Source organism: Leptonychotes weddellii, chromosome 5, assembly GCF_054177405.1.
Source record: "Leptonychotes weddellii isolate Sample4059 chromosome 5, ASM5417740v2, whole genome shotgun sequence".
Lineage (NCBI taxonomy): Eukaryota > Metazoa > Chordata > Mammalia > Carnivora > Phocidae > Leptonychotes > Leptonychotes weddellii.
In genome coordinates, this window is record NC_138373.1 from 11591154 (window position 1) to 11603285 (window position 12132).

The 12132-nt window shown below is 40.0% G+C and overlaps 1 protein-coding gene and 1 pseudogene across 6 annotated transcripts in view; one reads left to right on the plus strand and one right to left on the minus strand.

Annotated features, from left to right (window-relative positions):
• The window catches only part of AUTS2 (activator of transcription and developmental regulator AUTS2), a 1062127-nt gene that overhangs the window by 387460 nt on the left and 662535 nt on the right, over positions 1 to 12132 (plus strand). The window lies entirely within an intron of this gene.
• LOC102745721 (ATP synthase peripheral stalk subunit d, mitochondrial pseudogene) lies at positions 4345 to 4941 on the minus strand (annotated as a pseudogene).

The following is a 12132-nucleotide window of genomic DNA, read 5'->3' on the forward strand; positions in this document are numbered from 1 at the left end:
GCAGAGAGGACTCATGGATGCCCCTTCCCCTCCCCTAATCTCCTTGGTGGCCAGACCAAGGGGTATGAAAGAAAGTGACTGTTGGAGATGAAGCAAGGACAGCCAGTGTGCAGTTAGGGTGGGAAGGTGATGGCCCCAGATCTACCCGCAGAGTCAGAACATCATCGGTTTCCCCTTCAGAACTGGCAAGAACATCAGGCCTGCCGCAACCCCATCCCTTGAGCTGCCAGGATGCCACCATTTTCACCTTCCTTCTTTGGCAACTGTTGGCTTACAAATTGTCACCTGGAAAGTCAGGACTCTTCTTTTAGCCCAAATTGGGAACCTCTGGAAAGAGAGGCATTTTGACGTAATGGCTGGAAGCAGTGTGGGTCTGAACCCTGCTTCCCCACATCCTGGCCACGTCTCTGTTTTCTCATCTGTTAAATGAAGATAACAGTGTTCACTGCTCAGTGTTATTACAGGATTAAATAATACATTGCCTATAAAACCTTGAGTACAATGCCTGGCAGATATTAAGCACCTAATAAATGTTAGTTATTAAAAATATATAGAGTACGACTTTTGCTTTCAAGAACTTAATCTATAAACATCCTTTCATACTTTCCCCACTTTTACGCCTTGATTTCATTTGAACTAGAGCCAAGTGGAAGAGTAATGAGAGATGAAACTGAGACAGTTGATAGAGATCTTCTTTAGAAAGGTTTCGTCCTGGACAATGCAATGCCACTTGACAGAGATGGTTCTGGCAGGTGGGTGTGGAATGGATTGTGACGCAGAAAGAGTAGAGACATTGTTGATGAACCAGGAGACTCTTGTAGTAATCAGGGGAGTTATCTGTGGCCTAGCCTCCCTTCAACCCAGAAACCAGGGGTTACCATTTAGCTGCTCTCATGAACCGATCCTTCAGATGATGGAGTAACTAGACTGTATTTTATTTCCTGATAACTTTTTGGTTTCCAAAGAGAGAACTTTAAAAATCTGATAAACACATCCGCAAGGGTTGCTGCCCACATATTTCCAAAAATGGATCTCCTGAGTCAGGCGTAACTGGTCATATGCAGAGAAAATATAACCCATGATTTATGCCTCTGCCCTCTCTTACCAGGCACTGTTACCTAATTGTGCAAATTAGTCAAGCTTTTATTTTTAGTTGGTTCTTTTTATATTGATTAAATGTCGAAGAACGTAACGTCTCAGTTTTGTGGGACAGTTGCATGGCTGCATGTTTACAATAAAAATTTTGCCACCACTTGTCTGTAAATGGCTTTGCTTTAGGAGTCCACATGGCATAGAGCTAAAACCACAGGCTTGGCTGGCAAAGAGACCCAATTCAAGCTTTGCCTCGTAATAGCTATGTGACCTTGGGAAGCTGGTGTTACTTCCCTGAGCCCTGGGTTTCTTATTTCTTATTTCTCACATGCCTTGTAAGATTATTTTAAAAATTGGCAATGATATATGGGAAGTCTCCCAGGACAGTGCCTGGTATCTCGTAGGCCCATCAGCCACTTACGTAGTACCATCATTGTTTAGATCACCTTTATTTAACTTAGTTCTAATGGAGCTTAATTACAAAGAGAATCCATATTTCAGAAGTAAGTACTGAAATGATATTTTTAAAATTCACTACAGTGAAAATGCTTTAGATTAAGAGCTTCTGATTATGGCTTAGTTTTGATTAATGTTTAATGGTAAAATTATTTAAAGAGATTTTTCCCAATCTCCACATATTTCCTATAGTTTAAACATCTTCAGATTAATTTATTGTACATTGTACATGTGCGTGATGTCAGAGTTGATTATTTGAGGTTTTGATTTGACTAATTCAATATAATAATTTACTGATTTTCATTCAGTGCACGCTAAATGCCAAATCCAGTCTTCTTGGACACAGAGAAACAAACATCCAAACATCATTCCTTCTCTCAGGGAACTCACAGTAGAACTTATTTGAATTTTGGGGGCACAGCATGAATAGGAGTTTGCAGAAGAATAGACATCCAAACAGCATCTCTCCTCCCAAAGAACTCATAATAGAATTTATTTAAAAAAATTTTGGTGGCGGGAGGGTAGTTTACCTTGTTTTTTCCATTTCTTTCCTTAATGCCTTTCTGAAGGCCTGCTAAACTTACCTTTAAAAATATAAAAGAGGGGAAAATATATTTAAAGCAGGAGCTGGGGAGGGATTTTCTTTTTAGGTTTTCAGCATTTAGAATTTCTTACACATGTGAAATATTAGTGCTCCAAGTGTGACCTTTCAAGAAATTCCTCATTGAAACAAGAGGCTTTAGGAGGAATTAATATATGGTCAAAGCAGCTTTGAATGTTGTATCTTTTGGAGCAGCTGGGAACTCTGTGTATTAAAAGTGAATTGAAATAAATGGAATGAATTCAAATGAATTGAAATGAATCAAATGAATTGAAAACTCATATGCACCCAAAAACCTGCACATGGCTGTTTATAGCATCTTTATTCTTAATTACCCAAACTTGGAAGCAACCAAGATGTCCTTCAGCAGGTGAATGGATAAATAAATGTGATACACCCAAACAATGGAATATTATTCAGTACTTAAAAAAAAAAGAGAGAAGAAAACAAAAGAGCTATCAAGCCATGAAAACACATGGAGGAATCTGACATGCATGTTACTAAGTGGAAGGGTAAGTGGGATGAATAGAGGATTTTTAGGGCAGTGAAATGATTTTTACTATACTACAATGGTAGGTACATGTCATCGTACATTTGTCAAAACCTAAAGAATGTATAACACTAAGAACAAACCCTAATGTAAAGTATGGATTTAGGTTGATAATGACATGTCAGTGTAGGTTCATCTGTTCTAACAAATGTACCACTGTGGTGTGGGATGTCTGTAGTGGGGGAAATTGTGCTTGTGGGAAATGGGGACATGGGTAGTTTCAGCTCAGTCTTCTGTGGAAGTTAAAACTACTCTAAAAGATAAAGTTTTATTAATTAAAAAAAATGTTCTTACTGCTCTGGAGCCAAAGTAAATCATGTAAAGAAGGTAATTAATTCATATACTTTCACTGTCAGTGTAGTTGGCTTTTCTCAAGTATGGTTTATGATGTTTAAACATGCACATTTAAGCAACAGCCCTGTTACAAAAGAAGTACATGTTTTATAAGGAGATTTCCTTGGACTCAGGGCACCCTGGCTTGGCAGTCGAGCTGGGTTCTAATTCCTTTTGCCACTATGGAGTTTTGTGACCTTGGGACCATCCTAGAATATCTGTGGCTAAATTCTGTAGAGGAAGGCTTAGGACAACCATATGGCATGCTGTTTTACATAATCAGCCTTGGGCTTGGTGGGATTTGTGGGGTGGGCCTTTTTTGACGGAGGTAGAAGGACTCAGAGCAGCTTCTGGTCACCCCCGGTACTGTTTCTATGTACCGAACCTATTGCCTTCACAGCTGCTAAGTGTATGTGACTGAAGGTAGGGGGACATAAGATGAGATGGTCTCCATGGCTTTTTCCACCCCTCCAATTATTTCTTTCAGTAGGTATCTACAATAATTTGATGTAATCATTGTTTATGTGGCATTTTTTTTATTAGCTCTTTTGTTTTCTAAAGTAAGTAACCCATGTCTATGTATAGAATCATCATTGGGAAGGTAGGATAATTTCTTACCACCCTTCCCCAGCTTTATAAGGAATGAAATAATATGAATTAGTTTTCTCTAATGATAAAACCAACAATTTTCAAGCAAAAGAAAAACAGGTTAGTAGCACCATCTACAGGCTACCGAAGAGGAAAACTTTCTGTGTGGCACTCAAATGCAAAGGATTTGTGGAAAGGGGAATTTAAAAAGCCTCATACTCCCTCTTATAAATGTGTTTTTGTAAAATTTACTAATTTAAGTATTTTTGTTCTTCTTCCCCACTCCTACAATCATTTCTCAGTATGTCCCCATGTAGACTGAAGCAAGAGAATATTGGCACAATTAGCTATGTGTTCTCATTAGGATCCCTGTTTTGGCCCCCATGCTTATAAACATTTCTCTCTCTCTTGCTCTCTTTCTCTCTCTCTGTTTTGTCTCTCTCTCTCTGTGTCTCTCTCGCTCCCCTTCTCTCTCTCCCCTTCTCTGTCTCTTGCTCTCTCCAGTAATGATAAGGAATGCTCTATGAATTTCATATGGATTCCAGCAGGTTCATTCATAGTAGTTCACATCGTAAGACCTGAGGCATAAAGCCTGCACGCCAAGGACATTATATTTTGGCTCTTCTGTATACTCAAGGGATTTATTGCCTCAATTACTTACATCAGAAAGGAAGAATAAATGCAGGCATTTTGGGGTTGTTTGTATATTTGTGTTTACTTTTTTTTTTACCGTATCATTATTTTTAATGTCCAGCATTTACAATACGAGGGCCAGAGCTTTCTCCCCAACTCAAGTTTATAAATTCTCAGTTGGCTTGTGAGGCCAGTAGGGATACTTTTTCTTGTCTAATTTGGTTTCTGGGAAGACTTCATTCAGGTCCTCAGTGGTCATCTGATCAAATGGAATTATGTTTCTCATCTTCTCCAGCTCTTTTTCATATTCCTCAATCCTGGCCTTTGAGAGAGACAAAAACTTGGCACAGCTTTTCACATTTTCTTTTTCTTCAGCATCCACCTGAACAGTATATTTATCCTCTGGCAGAGGAACCTTCAGGGCATTAAACTTCTTCTCAAAGTCATCTACCAAACCAGCCTTTGCCATATTGGCCTTGTAGTAAGCCCAGTCAATAGCAGGTGGTTTCTCAGGGAGAGTAGCCAACCTGGAGGTAAATGTCTCATTCCAGGATTTCAGGGAGTTAGCAATGGCCTTCTGGTTTCGGGGTATGATCTCCCCAAAAGCTACCCAGTCAATGGTTTTTAGAGCAAGTTTTCGTGCATCCATCTTGAGATCCTTCACCGACCCTGGCGGCCCAGAGTCCACAGCAGCTACCTTTTTTTTTTAAGATGAAGTTTGGTTCAAAATGGCCTGAGTATTTTCTGTCCCCAAGATTTTATGATTCTGTGATCAGAAATCATTTTGGTGGCATGCATTATTATTTTATTATACTGGGATCTGGGAAACTGGTCTTTTTTTTTTTTTTAAGATTTATTTATTTTAGTGGGGGGGAGGCGCAGAGGGAGAAGGAGAAAAGCAGATCCCCTGCTGAGCACAGAGCCTCATGTGGTGCTCAATCTCACCACCCTAATACCATGACCTGAGCTGAAATGAGGAGTCCAGAGCTTAACCAACTGAGCCACCCAAGTGCCCCTGGTTTTGTTTTAGTTTTTTTTTAAGATTTTATTTATTTTATTTTAGAGAAAGTGAGAGCACAAGCAGGGAAGGGAGAGGGACAAGCACACACTGCATTGAGCGCAGAGCCCAACATGGGGCTCGATCCTGCAACCCTGAGATCATGACCTGAGCCCAAGCCAAGAGTCAGCTGCTTAACCAACTTAGCCACCCAGGTATCCCTGGGAAACTGGCCTTTTAACAGGATCATAGTAGAGGGTAGTATTTTCTTTCTCAAATACCCATTTCTTTGTGTTAGTTTTTTGTTATTTGTTTTGTTTTCTCACTGGTAAACTGGTTATCATCATTTTTGGCAACCTAGGAAATTTTACTGGATTCTTTGAATGTATTATAAAGTATTTATGGTATTAGCAGAGTTGCAATTTTCTGTTACAAATAGCCTATTAAAATTAATAATTGGCTCCTTGTAAATTGTTGGTGGAATCACTGTTTCATTATACTGTGTTTGTTATTGGCAAGTGGTTAGGCGTTTCTGGAATGCACAGAGAATAGGCCTTCAGTTAAGCATTAAAACCTCCAAGAAGCTACCCCCTCTGAGGAAAAAAAAAAATAGAAAAAGAAAGAAACCAAAAGATTGAGCATAAATTATGAAAATGAGAAGAATATTGCTGAACAATGGTATTTCTTGTAGGAAAAGAATAGAGGAGATGCATATTGAGCAGAGAGTATACTAAGCTGAGAATAAAAATATCAATAAGATTCCAAAGGTATCTATTGAAACAGATGAGGCAGATCCTTTCAAAACTGCTGCCAGGAGTGATAACAGTTTTAAAGTTTATGTGTCTCAATTACTGGTGGTTTAGTTTCATGGAAAACTTAGTAATGTTGCCATTGTTTAAAAAAACCTTGTTATTTTCAATGTGGAAAAAAATAATTGTGCATGAAACACTGGGACCTTTCTCTGCAAAAAGTAAAGCAGTATTTCCAGTACAAGTAGAGATTTAAAACGAGATGCTGCCTTACAGTTCTAGCTAATATTTTTCCCTGTTTTTCTCGCACCAGATGGCACTGTTTAGTTCTGTTTCACAGTCTTGTTCTGGAAGTTTCTTTGGGAGAATCTGTTTTAGCCCAGGCTCACCAGTGACACCTCTCTATTATGCGTGAAGGCTTTAGGAATACTTGTAAAAGGCCATTGACTCAGAAATGAAGCTGTTTATATGGGGTCTTGTGGTTCCTTTCCAGTTGCACATTCTCTGTGAGGTGAGCCTAATAAACCAGCTGATAGAAATCTAGATGCTTCTTATGGAGTTCAGCTAATATTTTGCTTGGAGACACGTTACAGCAATGTGATTTTCAGCATTCTCACAGGCCAGTCTAATTATCTGACATATTTGGGAATTATTCTATATCTAAAAGTGGAGCTACAATTATAAGGGCACAGTTACTTTACAGAAATCTTGTGGAGCTTAAAATGCTTCATGGTAGTCTGTTGAACTTTAGATCCATCAAATTAAATTAAGAAAATAAAATTTGAAGAACTTTTTCCAGCTTGTCTTTTTATTCCCAAGACCAGCTCAGAAATAAATGATCAAAGACCTCTGATGTCAATATGTATGAATGAGGCAGATTCCTTGCCAGGCCCACGTCCTTGCTGCTGATAAAAATAAAACATCTTTTTTGAAAGGTAAAATTAGCTTTATCTAATAAAAATGCCAGGATCATACATTGTAAGGCTTATCTCTCTGTGAAGCTTGTTTTCTTCCCTTTCCTTTCTTGTCCTCTTCCCCTCCTTCAGAAACGTTGAATGTAATTATGGTACACTTTTCATCAAGGCTGCTTCTGCATTTACTGTTGTCTTGTCTGAAGAACAATGTATAGGAGAGCAGTAATAAACGAATAAGGTACTTCACTGAAGTAGCTATCAGGAAAGGGGAAAGATCTCCAGCCGCAAGAAGGTTAGCACGGTTCCCTAGACATAGACACTGAAGTCACATCTTTCCTGGGGGTGGGAGTAGAAGAGAGTTTGGGCAAAGAATCATCTTTTTGTTCACTAATTCCATGAATTAACCTCTTCAAGCCAGTTTACCAAATGGAGCATTGCTTGGTATCTCATTGGGGCCTCCAGATATTGCAGTCTGCATTCATCAGTCTGTTTTTGTATTAATAATTCTTTCTCTGTGTCTGAGGGTGTGTGAGGGGTAATCGTGTTATTCTCAACCACCATGTTGTGCTGGAATTTGGATAGGTTCTATCTCATTGTTTCCTTTGCAAATTGCAAAGCTCCTTGAAACCTGCCGTTTTCTGAATACTTCTGGTTGGGTACCACCTGTTCCCCCCGCTTGTTTTTTACTGCTCCTGGTGGTGAGGTGGACTGGAACTTGGGGTTGGAGATGGAGAGCCTTCTGTAGACCAGGGCAGTGAGCACACACGTGAAATACCATTATTTCCTGTCTTTAAAAAGAGAATGATTAATCTGCGGTGTCTTTAGCTGCCCCCACACCCCTGACAGAAAAGCCCAGCGGCTCCCAGCAAAGCCTTCTTTGCTGCTGCTGGAGAGGCGGTGGGCGGGTTTGCTGGTTTCCAGGCACCGGTCCTCTGTGGAAGCATGCACGAGACAGGCTGCCACTATAAATCAAGCCCTGGATTTTATTAGAGTGTTTATGTAACCTCAGTTTATGTGCTATAAGTCTTTGCTGTGTAGCCTAGAGTAATTCCCAAAGAGGATGTTTGTTCTTTTTCCTTATAAATTTTCTAGCACAGGCCTTTGTTTTGACATTCACCCTCCCTCCACCCTCAGCCTTTCTGGGAGGGGGGTGGAGGGGTAGGAGGGGTGTCACTAACAGTTGACTGCTTTTTACTGAGTAAATTGAATAATCCAGTACAGGTTAGATTCTATTTTCACTAGATATTATCCCTAGTCTTAAGTGGGGAGGGGGGGGAGCCTTTGCTCAGATTAATTTTTCACATTTTCAAGATTATAGGGTGGTGGGGTTAACATGTACTTAATTGTTGAGGAAATGAAACTTAATTGGTAAAAAATAGTCTTTGCTGTCTGTGGGAGCCCCCCCACCCCCCTTCCCCCCCCGCTGACCTAATGTTGATGGAGTCACAGTGACTGCTAAGAGAGAAAATCCAGACAGGGGAAATTAGGGTAAAATCCTCTTTTAACTGAAGAAAATGTTAGAATAAGCAGACCAGATTCGACTATATTCCATGTAGATAACTACATAGAGAAATGTTGTCCTTTGGAAATAGAGACAACTGGATTTACCCACAGCATGTTTTTCAAGAATTAGCTACATATTTTTACTTCTCAGTTCTTTATTCAAACCGCCTGTTTGGCCCCTCAGAGCAGTAAGGTGATGGGACTGGAGCTAAGGAAAGCATTCATGAACCCACTGTGGACACATTAGAGTTTCATATTGTCTGGGAGCACATTTCGGTTAGCATTTGTGTTTGATCATCTCTGCCACTTGAAGGTATTACTGTCAGGTGTGCACTTCTTTCTGGTTTAAAGATGGTAGTCACAGGGAAAAGTTTATAAAGGAAGTATATGAACAGAGGCATCTTTCTATGTTTATTTTAACTAAAGAATTGGGTATTTCAGTATCGTAGGCCCATGTGGTTATGGAGCATCTGAAATATGACTGCTCTTAAGGAGATGTGCTGTAAGTGCAAAACACACACAGGATTTCGGGCCTTTAGTGTGAAAACAAGAATGTAAATGATCTCTTCAGTAATCTCTATGGAATACATATTGAAATGATATTTTTAATACATTGGGTTAAATAAAATACATCATTAACATTAATTTTACCTATTTCTTTTTACACTTTTAAAATTACAAATATGGCTTGCATTTGTGACTCACATTATTATTGGTCCATGCTGTTTCAAAGTTACCCCCTCTCACTGTCTTAAGGGAGAGATCTCATCCCACGGGTGTGAAGATTAAGAGTGTGGACTCTAGGGTGTGACCCCAGCTCAGTCACTTATAGTCTATGTGATCTGATGCAAGATATTTAGCTCCCCTGTGCCTCAGTTTCTCCATCTGTAAAATAACATAGAACCTACCTTAAAGGGTTCTATATATTAAATAAGACAAAATATCAAGTGTATACTGGAACATGGAAATATTTGTAAGTGCTATGTTAACTATTACAGTGATAAATATTATCATGCTGTCATTAAAGAATGTACAACTTTGATAGATATTCAAGAGTAAACTCTATTCCTTAAGCAAATGGAAGCTGTTGGCTTTCAGAAATGAGTCTGATTTACTTTTTTTTAAGTCCAGAAGCAGCAATAATTAAAATTGGAAAGTAAATGAACAAAAGGGGGAGCTCATTTATTGGGACATATAATTAGAACACTCTACAAAATGGAACTTGTGGTAATTATAGATTAAGCCAGTTCCTTTCTTAACATACATTCAGTAGTGATGTATATCTTTTTATCATAGTTCCCTGTCACAAAATATATATTGGTCAGCAGTTTCGAGGCTTTTGATGTGATCTTTATATTTATTATATTCTTTTTTTTAAAAGATTTTATTTATTTGAGCAAGAGAGAGAACAGGAGCACGGGGGAGGGGCAGGTGGAGAGGGAGAAGCAGACTCCCTGCTGAACAGGGAGCCGGATGTGGGGCTCGATCCTAGGATACAGAGATCATGACCTGAGCCAAAGCCAGATGCTCAGTTGACTGAGCCCACCCAGGTGCGCCTATATTTATTATATTCTGATAAAGAGATGATAACCTCATGATCTTGTATTAGAGAATAACCATTCTGGATTGTCCTAGAACTCTCTGGATTTTAAGGCAATGTGTATACGTACATATAAAGACAAGTTTAATAAGTCATTCCAATGTGTTCTTTACCAGGGCTGAATAACCCAGGAATCAGTTGGTTTTTATTTTGCTGATTAAAACCTGTGGTCTTGTTAAGACCTAGACAACACTCTAGAACAAGTCTCTTACACTAATGGGCAGCTTGTGGGCGATCTGTGATGCTGGGACATTTATCATGGTGAAGTTGATATCCGTGATGGAATGTATAGATGAGATTTGCCCATGGAAGAAACTTTTTAGGGTAGAAGATAGTCCCTAAGAAGAAATTTATCATCAGAAATCTTGCACAGGCCCAGGGCACCTGGGTGGCCCAGTTGCTTGAGTGGCCAACTTTGATTTCTGCTCAGGTCATGTTCTCAGGGTCCTGGGATGGAGCCCCTCCTCGGGCTCCATGTTTAGCTCAAAGTCTGCTTGAGGTTCTCTCTCCCCACCCCTCCCCTGCTTGTGTGCGCTTGCAGTCTCTCTGTTTCTCTCTCTCTCTCTCTAAAATAATAAATCTTTTAAAAAAAAATCTTGCACAAGCCAGTATTGCCCCTGTGTCACATATAAAACAGTTGATATTTTTAATTGTACATGTCATGTGATGAGGGACTTCTTTTTACTTGGCTTTTTAAAAGTCAGTCATTTAGTCAAATTGACTACAATATTCCAGGCAGAATGCTGATCCTCAGAGAGGTCACAGGGGACACATACCATGATATGCATATTTTAGTACAGCATGGCACTATTGCAGAGACCCTCGCTTACTTCTGTCTTTTTACTTATTTTGTACCCTGCCGCGTTGTCCTTATAATATGCGGTGGCTTTAACAGAGATCTGAACCAAGGGTTAGACTAAGAAACTCCTTTGTATAAACTGATAGTATATTGAGAAGCCGGAGGAAACCTCATAAGGAGGCATTTTGACTTTACATCTTATGTGGTGGTCCATAGAGCACCCTCAGAGGCTTCCAAACCAGGGAGTGGGTGCTGGTTTTGTCCTGTGGAGAGACCACGCCTAGCAGCAGTGCTGCTGTGTGAATGGTGGAATGCCAGAGAGACCATCTGCAAGAGGGTTTGCAGAATCTGACGAAGATCTGGGGAGATGCTGAATCGGTGTTAGGTGCTCAAGTGGAGGAGTCAGAGGGAGAATTTGAAAATTTCTAATTTAATTCTCCAACTTTTGAAGTGTGGAGGCATGGGAGGAAAGAAGGGAGGATGATGATAATTCCTGCTGGATTTTCCAGAGTAGAGTAGGTTTAAAGATGTGATGGAAAGCTTCATGGGGACCATCTTAAGTTTGAGGGAACTATTAGACTTCATAAAGGATATGATAAATACTCTATTAAATATGTAGTTGGGAATTTGGGTCTGGTATATAGTAGAAAAGGTTTGAGCCAGAGGCATACTTTAGGGAGTCATGCTCTAAAGGTGATGGCTAGAGCCATGGGAGGTGGATAAGATCATTCTTATCTCCCTGGTGATAGAAAATCATGTGCTTCTCCACTGTGCTTCTGGAAGATTTTCAAACACTTATGTATGCCCTTCCAGGCCCTTTAAGATTTCTCTCTTTACTTTTGTTGTCCCCTTTACAAGAGTTCCTGCTGTTCTTTCCCATGCTACCAGCATTCTAGATATGCCCAGCAGCTCACTGGCCCCCTCACTTCCCATGTTGTTCTGTATCTTCATTACATCACACATGCTGTTTCTTGTGTCTTCAAGGCTTTGTCCCTTTTTGTCCTCTTTTTTTTTTTTTTAAAGATTCCATTTATTTATTTGAGAGAGAGAGAGAGAAGCACAGAGGGAGAGTGTGAGGGAGAAGCAGGCTCCCCACCGAGCAGGGAGCCCGATGCGGGACTCGATCTCAGGACCCTGGGATCATGACCTGAGCCGAAGGCAGGCGCTTAACCGACTGAGCCACCCAGGTGCCCCCCTTTTTGTCCTCTTAACAGACTATCTTTCATTACTACCCAGTCCCTGACCCTCTTGTAGCCCAGCGAGTAGCTCCATCCTGAACCCGTAAGATTTTGTACATATTTCTTTTCTCTCACTGTA